Raw genomic sequence first — 13,375 nt, 5'->3', positions numbered from 1 at the left:
ATTGCTTGCATCCACTGGAAACTTCACCCCTCTGTTACTGCAGATGAAACTCAAGGGGTATGCAGAGCACAGTCTAGCCCTGTTGTCTATTGCCCAAGAGGCCACTGAAGAGGTGACCTGATTTTGGGGGAAGAGGGCAATCTGGTCTCTCAGGAGTGCAGTGCAGCTGTTTCTGCCACTGAGGCAGCAGCAGTGGACAAGGAATTCTCTGGAGGCCAGATCTTCTGCTCTTATGGATGCAGCTGCCTAAGATGGTTGTCACACCTAGCCTCATGGTTGGGACAGTCCTGCACTTTAGAATGCCAGACTACCCATTCAGCCCCCTCACCCTCAGTATGTAACCAGCATTACAAATACCAAATGGGGAAAAGCTTTTACAGCTCTACAACTCCAGTGTATGAACTCTGTCATATGAGACTCTGTGTATGAACTCTGTGCAATGTATTTTGTTTTTAACCTCTTTTATGTATTTTATCTTTTGTAATCTCTTTGGCTAAACCAATAAACAATACTTGCATTTGTATCTGAAAGAAACAGATCTGAGATCCGGCATTTTCTTTCCCATAACCATTTATTTCGTATTGTAATGAACATAATGAAAACTTAAGTATTTTTTATTGAAACATTGCAGGGTTCTTTGTAGTTATAATACACAATTCCCACACAACTGTCATGGAAATTCTACTCAATATCAATCCAGAGAAGATCCCAATGTATAGTTAGCAGAGTAAAAACTTAAACACGTTTTAGGATTCCCCCAAAAATAGACCGGAGGCAATTAATATTTCATCCAGCAGAGTTTTACTGCTACTGAAGGCAAATGAACACAATGGTCACATATACAATGCATTCACAAGAAATCCAGTTGCAGCAGACTTCACATAAACTTACAATAACTTACAATAAGTCTAAACCTTAACACTATATACGGAACTCCACACCAGAAGGAAGAGATATAGAAAGAGAAATGAAACCCGGGCTCCTTCTGGCCTCTTAATATGACCTTAAAAAAGAGATAACAGAACCAGTTCAAGCCAGCAGTACTAAGCTTCTCTGAAGGAGTTACCTAAACATCATGACCCTTCTGCTTGTTTCTTTCATACAGAGAAGTTTCCAGAGCCCCCTTGAATTAATCAGAATAGGGAAGATGTCTGCAGGCAGAGGGCCTTCTCGGTAGTGGTGCCTGCCCTGTGGAACGCCCTCCCATCATATGTCAAGGCAATAAGCAACTATCTTACTTTTCAAAGACATCTGAAGGCCTCCCTGTTTAGGGAAGTTTTTAATGTTTAATGCTGTATTGTGTTTTAATATTCAGTTGCGAGCTGCCCAGAGTGGCTGGGGAAGCCCAGCCAGATGGGCGGAGTATAAAAATATTATATTATTATTATTATACACCATATCAATATTTTCTGCACCAAGAAATGCAAACTGACAATTCTGAATCCCTTTTCTCTGCCCCTTGCTTCGCTTTACTGCCACCAAAAGCAAAAAAGTAAGAACCAGAGATCCTGAGTCCTGGATTTCACCACTAGGCCTCTAATTCCCTCTCATTGCCATGAATTTTGGAATACACAAGGAGGGGTCTACACTGTCCCATTTACCCTTCATATTCAAGCTAGTGTGAGATTCGTGAAGCATTATAACAGCTTTCTTGGATAACTAAAAGGAGAAAGCTCCCCGTTGCAGTTGCACCTCTTCCATTTTTCCCGAGTGCACAAAAATCTGTTGTTCCACAACCTTGGAAAGTGAAATCGTGCTCCTCAGAGAGAGCTAGGGAAAAAAGAAAACAAATGTTGCCATTAGTCCTTTACCCAGGGAATAGGAGAGGATGCCTGTGATGCTAAAAAGGGAATTTTACTAAGTTAGTATTAAAATGTGCATATTTAAGAAATCTGAAAAATATCATAATTTCACTGGAACATGAATATACATGAATTCTGATGCACTATAAATCCTTGCAGTAATGGTCTGAGTTAGCCAGATGCCGCTCATTGTCACAAAATTTAAGGAAATGTATTACAATCCCCTGAGCCCTGAATTGGCCCTGAGTGCTCACTGGAAGGACAGATCCTGAAGCTGAGGCTCCAATACTTTGGCCGCCTCATGAGAAGAGAAGACTCCCTGGAAAAGACCCTGATGTTGGGAAAGATGGAGGGCACAAGGAGAAGGGGGTGCCAGAGGACTAGATGGTTGGACAGTGTTCTTGAAGCTACTAACATGAGTCTGACCAAACTGTGGGAGGCAGTGGAAGACAGGAGTGTCTGGCGTGCTCTGGTCCATGGGGTCACGAAGAGTTGGACATGACTAAACGACTAAACAACAAAATTACAATCCTTTTACATAATATGTTTTTTCAGGAAGAGGAATAAATTTTGTCCTGGACTACATTCCAGTGGTGGAGAGATCCAGATGCAACTGGGGTGAAGCCATGAATGCACTTTTTACTTTTGTTCAGAAGGGTATTTTATATACACATCTCACTCTCAATCCTTCTTCTGGACAAGCTAGTGGCATTATGAGAGTTAAAGGATACAGTGTAGGCATGCAAAACACTAAGGAATGGTGCACAGTGGGGCCAGTGAAAGATGTGGTCCCTCTCATTTTTCCAGCAACATGCAAGGGAAAGGGAAAGGGTCGGAGAGAGAATAGGAGAACAGGAGGGAGTCTGCATGAACCATCTGATGACTAGGCCCTTTCCCCATCTGAGTAGCAATGTTACCTCTAGAAAGAGATCCTTTAAAAACAACACACTGGGTCTCATTCTCAAGGCAGTTGATGGTCTTCTCACTTTTACACTTTTTCTTTCCTTTGGTGAAGCAGGCTGGGCACTGCAAACCATTTTCAGCCAGCATGTTGCGGTCAGGAACTGCCAAAATCAAATGTATAGTGAGGCTGTTAATGGTTTTGTCTGTTTTTGTATCTCTGTGTTATATTATTGTAACCCACCCTAGGCCCTTATAGTTTTGGTGGGGTAGCTGCACATACTCATGGATGAAATATAATCTGGACACAATCTGGGTTCAGGACTGAGCATGGGACAAAGTCACCATTGGTCTCTGAGATGAATTATCTTTCCCAAATTCGGGTGGGGGGAGTGTGAACTTTCTTTTCCTTCTTGATCTCTCTGAAGGTTTTCATGCCATTGGTTATGGTGTAGCCTCTTTGAAATTATAGGATCTTAGAACCCTATTTTTGTACAGAGATTATGTCTCTCTTCTGCTCTTCAGCAATAACCTGTGAGTTTTAGTGAACCGCCCTAAGACTACCGGGTATAAGTTTAGTGTTAGGCAACCCATCCCTTCTCAGGCAGAGCTGTAGTTGCCCAGTAGGTCCCTCTTTTTCACAGTTTCTCCTCATGCCTGCCTCCCCATCCTGCCTGACTCTCCACCTTGAGAGTCCCTAATAGTCTTGAGCTGCTCACCCCATTTGAATGAGGCACAGGTCCTCTGAATACTGCTGATTGACTAAGGATCCAGGCCTTGGCCAAATCCAGTGCACATTCTAAAATGATGCAGAAACTTACAGCTGAGAGTTGCATTGTTACACAGTTCCGTCTTGCAGCAGTGCTTCTTCATCTGAAAGAATTTACCATCACCTGCAGTGAAGCTGTAATTGCCTGAGGAACAGAATCTGGATGACGAGCATTTATTCAAAAGTTGAACTCGGGGTTTCACTATGAAAAAGAATTTGAAAGAAATACCCAGTTTGGGGGCGGGGGCGGGAAATATGCAGGTCTATTGCTACTCAGGCACATTCGTTGCAATGGTTCCAATTTTTTTTGTATTGTCTGAATGAGGACCTTTTCAAACTAACAATATACAAAGTGTTATTAAATTTGTCAGTCTAAAGTGATGGGCTGTTCCTTTTTTATTAATTAAAATATGTATACACCACTATATCATAGAAAGAAAAATATCAAAATGTTTTCCAGCTTTAATGCATAAAGCAGACAATAAAAACTGTATTAAAAGTAAAGAAACTGATATCAATGTATACTTAATGGCTAGTATGGGCCAGAGATTTTGGGGATAACATACAATTTACAGCGTGGGAGAAGTTATCGGATTGGGATTTAAAATTTACAGCATATTACATGCTGAAAGAAAATTATTTGAAAATGATGTAAATAGCAGTAAATTAGCAAAAATGTACAAAACTGGGTCAATTGTATGTTAGCAATGTGGTGGACATATAAGATAGTATTGGAGGTTCGGGAAATGATTTATTATGAGTTAAAAAATGTTTAAAATAACTTTTTTATTTAAAACCCCCCCAAAGCTTTTCTTTTAGGAATCCTAGGTGCCGAAATCCCAAGGGAACAGAAATGACTAATTATGTATGCGACCACGGCTGCACGAATGTTATTGGCCCAGAGATGGAAAGAAGATGAACTCCCTACTAGAGGAGAATGGTAGATTAAGTTGAGGGATTATGCTGAATTGACAAAAATGACTGGAAGAATCAGAAAACAGGAAGACTGGAATTTTAATAAGGAATGGGGAAAATTTATAATGTATCTTAAAAACCATTGTAAATAGTCAAAACTTTTAGAAGGGTAAGCAGGGATTTCTCATTAATGCAAATCAAAGTGTCCAAGCTTGGAGAACAGCACCCAGATCCAGCCACTGATTGTGATCAGGTGATGTTAGATTCCCCATTTTCATTTACAAACCATTGCTTACTTCAGGATTGGGAAGCTGTGATCCTCCAGATGTTGTTGGACTACATCTCCCATCATCCCTGACTGGTGGCCAGGCTAGCTGAAGCTGATGGGAGTTCTAATTCATCTATAGTTGAAGTGCTACAGCTTCCTCAACTCACTTTTTTCATGGGTGAGTTGCCCTAGCATAGACTTCTATATGCTAGTAGAACCCTTAAAGTTCAACAATCTTAACCTGGATCTAAACCAACAGCAAAAGACAAAAAGGCAGGAAAATCTTACTTATATTTGTACGCAGAACACTGGCAACACAGGAAGCTTTTTTCCAGTCACAAGTTGTTTTAAGATAGCCATCGTATGTCATTCCAGTATTGTTATAAGTATATCTGCATTTCAGAGTTAATACTGAAGACAGAAGCAAAAGTTTACTTCATGGATTATTATGATAACTAACATTATTATTAGTTGGTTTTGCGGTTTGCTTAATGAGACTAAGAGGAGGCGGTGATAGTAAATTAAAACTTTTAACTTAAAAGGGGTTCAATTTTAAAAGTATTTTAATACAATGAAATGAAATGAAATGAATAAACACTCATTAATTAAAACTCTCGAAGTCATCATTCAGAACATTGGCTGAATTATTTCCAAGAGGTGGGGAGGTGAACCCTCCCTTTCCATGGCCCACCTTTCCTCCCATCCAGACTCTCACTTAAATACATTTTATTCCCACTGTTTGGTTACAAGCTTAGATCTGGGTACAATCAAACTAAGACTCTCAGTTCCAAGATAATTAAATGTTCCCCATCTTACCTGCAGAAAGTGGGGCCAAGAGGAGGCATGTGCTCAGGAGTGCCTTCATCCTTCTAGAAAGATTAAGAGACTCAGAACAGAGATGGATGCAGGTAGGGTCTTACCTGGAGGAATTTATAGGCCATGGACTCATGGCGCAGGCAACACTTGGGAACAAATAGTTCAGTGAGGTCCGGGAATGGGTGTTGTTTGTTCACCACAAAGATAAAGAGGAACATACTGAAATTCAAAGCTCAGCGTAGGAATTGTCTATGATCTCATTAGTTGTTGATAGACACTTCTCAGATTTCTTTTTTGATATAAATAATTTACAATTTAAATGTAAATGGTGAAGACACTCAAGAAAGCAATTTAGAGCAAAATAGGTGAGGGCAAAAGCCCAGAGATCACCTACAGAAAAGCCCCTCAAAATAGCCTCCATCTAAGGATTCCCCACAATGGCTGAGACAGCAAACCATATTCTTCAGTGCCTGGCTATAGCCCTCATTTGCTACAGACATGTGCACAAACTGCTAATACTATCACATCAAAGGTCTATGGGAAGTTGATGGCTCCTTGATGGATAAAGGTATATTCTGAGCCAGTGCCTCTGTCTTTGCTCTTACTTGATGTAGGGCCTTACCGAACTGGAAAGAACAATGTACAGTCTTCCAGGCCACTAATCAACGTGCAATGAAAGTCTCAAGGTACTTCTCAGGTGACTGCTCAGCTGGCAAAGCTAGACATACCTCAGGGCTGTTGAAAGGTGTCAGGGACACACTGGTAGGCACTGAATAGAATAGAATGACTCCAAGATCATTCCTGAGAGCTAATTAAATCATTTTACAGAACTTTGCCCCTCCTTGGTCTAATTGTGTCAGATTGTCAGGACAGGGAGAGATACTTTGACTAAGCTGTTCCGTTTGGTGATGACTGTCCTAAGCCACATTGTTTTGAATTTACCCCAGCTAGTTATTTATACCCGCTTGAAATCCCATCTACCATTTTCAAAGGATAAGAAGAACCCTGGCTGTGCTCTTTTTTGCTCTTCAAAATATGGCAACTCTAACAGGAGGCATTGATGGCCACCAATTTAGATGACTTAAAAAGAGGATTAGAGAAATTCAGGCAGGGCAAAGTTACCCACAAAGGCTATGTTCTACCTCTACTGTCAAAGGAAGTTTGCCTCTGAATACTTGGTACCTGCGAATTGCTGATGGACAGAATATTGTCGCAGTCAAGTCCAGCTTTCAGGCTTCCCACAGGGATCTGTTGAGATGCTGGACTAGAGGGGTGATTGCCCTGATCCAGCATGTTCCCCTTATGTTTAACTGTTGAGGGACAGAGCAATACCCTCATTTCCCACCACCCAAGGTACATTTTAGCCACACACAGCACAGAAGGCACAGAGGACATTCTGCACTAAGCTGTCTATCTTGGGGTGTCCTTCTCTTTGCATCATGATTTATGTTAGGACTACTTGTTATTGTTGTTTAATTGTTTAGTCGTGTCCAACTCTTCGTGACCCCATGGACCAGAGCACACCAGGCACTCCTGTCTTCCACTGCCTCCTGCAGTTTGGTCAAACTCATGCTGCTAGCTTGGAGAACACTATCCAACCATCTTGTCCTCTGTCGTCCCCTTCTCCTTGTGTCCTTCCTTTTTCCCAACATCAGGGTCTTTTCCAGGGACCCTAATATCATCACCATTACCATCATTTCTGCTATTATTTCTATTTAAATATACCTCTTTCTACTCATTTCCTTTGTATAGGTGTGTCTTTCGTATTTTCTGATACTAACAGTATTCAGCTATCTCCAAATCTCAGAATTTAAGATATCTCAACCACATGATAATATGAAAGCATTGGTCTGAGCTTTTACAATAAAATAAAATGAAAAAATAAAATAAAATAAGGCTTAATGTGCTGCCAGTGGTGGTGAGGGAAATCTCAACCTGATGCCAGTAACCAGACTGAGCAGTGGAGAAGTGGACATCTCCCAGGGTGAGAGGCTGGGTGAGGTATTCTCCAAGGTGAAAATGGGGAGGGCATGTCATTGGGAGCCAGGCAGGGTGCTTGTGACTTGTCAATGCTGTGACTTGTTTGCAAAAAATATTGAGGATGAAATTGCTTGCATCGACTGAGAACTTGACCCCTCTGTTACTGCAGATGAATCTCAAGGGGTGTGCAGAGAACTGTCTAGCCCTGTTGTGTTCAATGAGTTTTAGTTGGTCAAAGGAAACAAAGATCATCAAGCTGGAGGCAAAACAAAAAGACCACCTCAGTTTCTCTCTATCTTTTGTGGTTGGCTGTCTTAACTGTATTTTGTTCTGAAGTTGTTCTATGGGTTTTTGGACCTCAATAAAGATTATATATATATATATATAATCTCCACAGGAAACAAGGAATGGAGGAGACTAGCAGCACCTCCTAATTTTCCAAGAGCCCACTGAAGAGGTGACCTGATTTGGGAGGGGAGGTGTAAATCTGGTCTCTAAGGAGTGCAGCTGTTGCTGCCACTGTGGCAGCAGCAATGGGCAAGGAATTCCTTGCAGGCCAGATCTGCTGCCCCTATAATGATCTCTGGCAGGCATGCAGCCTGATAAGCGGCATGGACTCTCTGTCAGTTTTATGTAAGTTTGTTTACAAGAAAAACACATCCAGAGTATGGCGTGCCACAGACAAAGCACAGCCTCTTTCTTCTCCTTCTCTCTCGCTCTGCCAGTGAAGTCTGCCAAACCTTTGCACTGAAATGTCAGGAATGCCAGCCATCTTTAATGGCTGCCTGCCTGGCCCCCTCCTTCTGATCCTTCATTCCATAGCGTGGTGATCTAGTTGCAGAGAGAAGCCTGTACCATGCTCTCTAATGAGGAGAGTGCGCATCCTGGCCAGCTCATCCAGTAAGTCCCCATTAAGCCCGGCTCGATACAATGCCACGAGGGGCTTCTCCCCCCACTCCAGCTGTTGCCACCACATATTGAACTCCGCCCAATATTGCATCACTGTTTTACTCCCCTGCCTCAAATTAAGCAATTGCCTGGAAGCGGCAGTCTGCCTCTGGGGGTCTTGGAACATTGTATCCATGACGCCAAAATCCTGCCTTTCTTCTCCTTCCCTTCCATTGCTCTTAAAGCTTCTCCACTCTCCTCATTCAGGGACTGAATGGCTGGCCTGTCTCTTCCCAGAGGGATGCGGGTGTCGCTGTGGTCTAAACCACTGAGCCTCTTGGGCTTGCCGATCACGGGGTGAGCTCCCGTTGCTCTGTCCTAGCTCCTGCCAACCTAGCAGTTCAAAAGCACACCAGTGCAAGTAGATAAGTGTGGTGGGAAGGTAAATGGCATTTTCGTGTGCTCTGGTTTCCGTTACAGTGTCCCATTGCACCAGAAGCGGTTTAGTCATGCTGGCCACATGACCCAGAAAGCTATCTTTGGAGAAGCGCTGACTCCCATGGCCTGAAAGCGAGATGAGCGCCACAACCCCATAGTTGCTTAATCGTCCAGGGGTCCTTTACCTTTTTTACCTTTCTTCCCCAGAAGACACCGCCTCAGACTCTGGCTTATCTGATGGTTGCCTGGCTTCCACCACTTCCTCTCTTCCTCTTGAGAACAAGCAGATAATTCTCTGGGAAGGAGGGGTGGGCTGTCCTCTCTAAACTCAAACAGACAGCTTGCATCTGCAGAGTTAGCCCTTTGCTAGCTCAGCTCAATTTCAAAGGCTGACTGTCCTGCTGTGCTCTGGGGGGCCATGTTCCTGATGACCCCTATCAATCCAGCCACCTAAGATGGTCACCACACCTTGCTTCATGGGTGGGACCATCCTGCACCTTGATATGCCAAACTATACATTCAACCCCGTCGCTATGTAACCAGCATCACAAATACCAAATGGGGGAAAGCATTTACAGCTCTGTGGCTCCAGTGTCTGAAGTCCAACGTTGTTGAAGGATGCTATCACCAGATGCCCTAGGTATAAAAGGTTTGCCTACATGGAGATAGAGGTTCCTAATTATCTACCCACTACTTGCTGGTTTGTCCCATCTATGAGGACTTAAGAGAAGTTTTGTTCAAATATTTAAACCTCCCAAATGAGAGATGGATTGGGTATATGATAAACTTTTTATTAAGGGACAAGTGCCCATACACCTCTGAAAAAGTGGTCTGTTCTGCCTTTACAGTGACGATTCTAAGGAGAAAAAATAATTCTGCTTTTATGCTGTTTTATGTATTTTTGATTTTGTAATTGCTTCAGCTAAACCAATAAATAATAATTGCATTTGTATCTGAAACAGAACTAAGAACCAAAATTTTATTTCCCATAACCATTTATTTTGTTTTGTAATGATCATAATGAAAACTTAACTATTTGTTAATGATACACTACAGGGTTATTTGTAGTTAGAATATACAACCCCCACATTTTGACCCATTTTTCATTGCCCTTTGCTTCCATTTACCTCCACCAAAAGCAAAAAAGAAAGATCTACAAATCCTAAGCCCTGGATTTCACCACTAGGCCTCCAATTCCCCCTCATTGACATGGATTTTGCAATACACAAGGAGGAGGTCTACACTGTCCTAGTTACCCTTCATGTTCAGGCTGGCGTGAGATTCCTGAAGCAGTATAACATCTTTTTTGGGTAATAAAAAGGCCAAATTCCCCAGATCCAAGTGTTCTTCTGTTTTCCAGGATGGCACAAAAATCTGTTGTTCCACAACCTTGGAACGTGAAATGGTGGAGCCTAGCAAAAGCTGAGGGAAAAGAAAACAAATATTGACATAAGTCCTTTACCCAGGGACTAGAAGATTCCGCCTGTGACAGTGAATGAGAATTTTAATTAGTTAGTTTTAAAATGTGTATATTTAAAAAATCTGAAAAATATAATTTCATTGGAACATGAATATACAAAATTTTCAACATCAGAAGTTAAGGTAAAAAAAACACTCATATGTAATTCAGAATTGCCATCATACCCAAAGGAGTCTCAAGACACAAAGATTATTAGTAAACAGGTAATATTTATAAAATATAATGAAATTAGAGGATCTGAAAACAGGCCTAATTAACAAGATTAACCAAATCAAATTCTTGTGTGCATGTCAGGTGCAAAAAAGAAAAAAGAAAAAAAGGAGAGGAATTCTAGCCCTACCATCTCCTGGGCATGTTAAAAGCCACATGCTGTGGCCACACAGCAAGATTTGAAAACAATACTCCCTTCCCTGGTGTGGGAGCCTTGAGTGTTTGAACCTGGCATGAGTCAAAAGTGTGATGCAGCCACGCACACAAAAAAGCTGGAGGTGCACTCCAATGTCTCTCAGGACAGTTGGATGCCCACTGAGGCTTCCTCATTGCCCCACTGTGATCTAAGCATCCAGAGAATCCTCCTTTTATTTTACGAGTTTCATGTTAAACACAGCTAACATGAAGTAGGTGAAAAGGGGGGACTGCAAAAGCCAATTAGGAACTCCTCTCAGAATTCTTACTCAGCCCTTAGAAGAGAAATTTGCAAAGCCCAGGCTATAAAGGGCAGGAGAAGGATAAGAAGAAAGAATGTAGGGCAGAAGCAGCTCGAAGGGCCTTGATTCTGCCTCTTCCTTTATGGGGCAAATCAACCCAGATTCCCTTCCCCCGTTCATTCCAAATACCCTCTTCTTTTCAGAAAGGAGGGATTTGGCAAATTTGTCTTGTCTCCAAACAGCATTATTCCTCAAAACTATGTTGATTGGGAGGTATTCATCTAAGGCTGGATCTAGACACATCAAAAAAGCGATTCAGTTAAATGCATTGCAACCTTCATACACGCAAATGCGATTGACAAAAGACAGGATTCCATCAAGCCATCTGGTGTCACAGTGTTATAACGAATAAAAAGTGCTATATCTTTACTAATGTAGCTAAATCATGACATCAGCAAAATGATGTATGCTTGTGGAACTGAGTATATCCTCCCTCTCTTTGTCCTCCTAAATACATTTGGGAGGATAAAGAACACATACAGGCAGAAGAGAGCGGAAATCCTGTTGTACAACCGTAAGTCCTTGCACTAATGGCTGAGTTAGCCAGATACTGCTCATTGTTACAGAATTTAAGGAAACTTATTACATGCCTTTTACATAATAAATATGCTTTTTGAGCAAGAGGGACACATTTTCCCCTGGACTGCAACCTAGTGGTGGAGAGATCCAAATGCAACTGGGGTGAAGCCATGAATGCACTTTTTACTTTCGTTCAGAAGGGTGTTTTACATACACATCTCGCTCTGAATACTCCTTCTGGACAAGCGAGGCATTACGAGAGTTAAAGGAAACAGTCCAGGTAGGCAAAACATTAAGGAAGGTTGCAGAGTGGGGCCAGTGAGAGATGTGGTCCCTCTCACATTTTTAGTAATATGCAAGGGAAAGGGAAAGGGGGGAGGGAGAATAGGAGAACAGGAGGCAGTTTGCATGAGCCAGCCAATGACTAGGCCTTTTCCCCCTGTCTGAGTAGCAATGTTACCTATATGAAGAGCTCCTTTAAAAACAACACACTGGGTCTCATTCCCAAGGCAGTCGATGGTCTTCTCACTTTCACACTCTGTGGTTCCTTCAGAGAAGCAGGCTGGGCACTTCAGGCCATTTTCAGTCAGCACGCTGTGATCAGGAACTGCGAAAATCAAAAGTATAATGAGCGTGTTAATGGTTTTATCTGTTTTTTGTACATGTATATTATATTATTGTAATTCACCCAAGGGCTTTACAGTTTTGGTGGGGAACCTGCAAGTATTATTGGATGAAAAGATTATCTAGACCCAGTCAGGGTTTAGGATTGACATTGGTACAGATTCAGGAGAAGCCTGGTTGGAAAGGGAACCCATCCCTTCTCAGGCAGAGATGTAGCTGCCCAGTAGGTCCCTCTTCTTCACAGTTTCTCCTCATGCCTGCTTCTTCATCTTGCCTGCCTCTTCACCCCTAGAGAGGTCCTAATAGTGCTGCATGGCTCAACCCATATAGCCATCTGGGGCTGTCTCACCCCATTTGAATGAGGCCCAGGTCCTCTGAGTACTGCTGATTGACTACCTATCCAGCCTTTGGCCAAATCCAATGCAAAGCCCTAACATGTTGTGGATTTTAAAATTATGCAGAAACGTACGGCTGAGAGTTGCATTGTTACACAGTTCCGTGTTGCAGCAGTTCTTCTTCATCTCAAAGAATTTACCATCCCCTGCAGTGAAGCTGTAATTGCCTGAGAAACAATTGTCGGATGACGTGCATTTATTCAAAAGTTGCGCTCGGAGTTCTACTATGAAAAAGAAATTGAAATAAATATCTAGATCTGGGGAATATATTCAGGATTATTGCTCCTAAGGCACATTCATTGTAATGGTTCCAATTTTCTTTGATGCCTGAATCAGGACCTTTTCAAACTAACAATATGGAAAGTATTATTAAATTTGGCAATCTAAAGTGAGGTGCTGTTTGTTTGTTTGTTTGTTTGTTTAAACACATGTGCACTGCTATAACATAAAAGGAAAAAATATCAAAATGTTTTTCAGTAATAATACATAAGAGATACAATAAAAACAACATTAAAAGTAAATAGATAGATATCAATTAACCAGTGTGGTGTTGAATGGTCTCTTTAAATTTGAAGGTTCATTATTGTTCCACAAGATGTGTATTTCTTTAAGGGCCAGAGCAAATAACGTGACCTAGTTTTACAGCTGTGAAGCAGCTTTCTCACTACCTTGGTGGATGGGTCATGCTAATTGATATATTATAATTAATGTAAAAGGAGTTTTTGTTATTAAAACCTAGCAAAAGTTATATTTGTGTTACTTGTAATGTGTGGTCTCCCCAGCATGCTTTCTGCAGCGCAACTAATCTGCAAATAGCCAACATGTGGAAAGATCTATTCTTAATGATCTGCATAGCCCTGGTGGAACAGAATAG

At 41.8% G+C, this 13,375-nt stretch overlaps 1 long non-coding RNA gene across 1 annotated transcript; it reads right to left on the bottom strand.

Moving 5' to 3' along the window:
- Window positions 1-1,389: 1,389 nt before the first annotated feature.
- Window positions 1,390-3,915, bottom strand: LOC310769189. The gene is made up of 3 exons (XR_014551504.1): window positions 3,524-3,915; window positions 2,720-2,866; window positions 1,390-1,770 (listed from the first exon to the last, which is right to left on the bottom strand). It is a non-coding gene; the product is annotated as an uncharacterized lncRNA (long non-coding RNA).
- Window positions 3,916-13,375: the final 9,460 nt, after the last annotated feature.

The sequence above is a fragment of the Podarcis filfolensis genome (assembly GCF_964270895.1).
Source record: "Podarcis filfolensis genome assembly, chromosome: 8".
NCBI classification, from domain to species: domain Eukaryota; kingdom Metazoa; phylum Chordata; class Lepidosauria; order Squamata; family Lacertidae; genus Podarcis; species Podarcis filfolensis.
The sequence above is the reverse complement of the archived record's forward strand: the minus strand, read 5'-3'. Positions and strand labels throughout refer to the sequence as shown.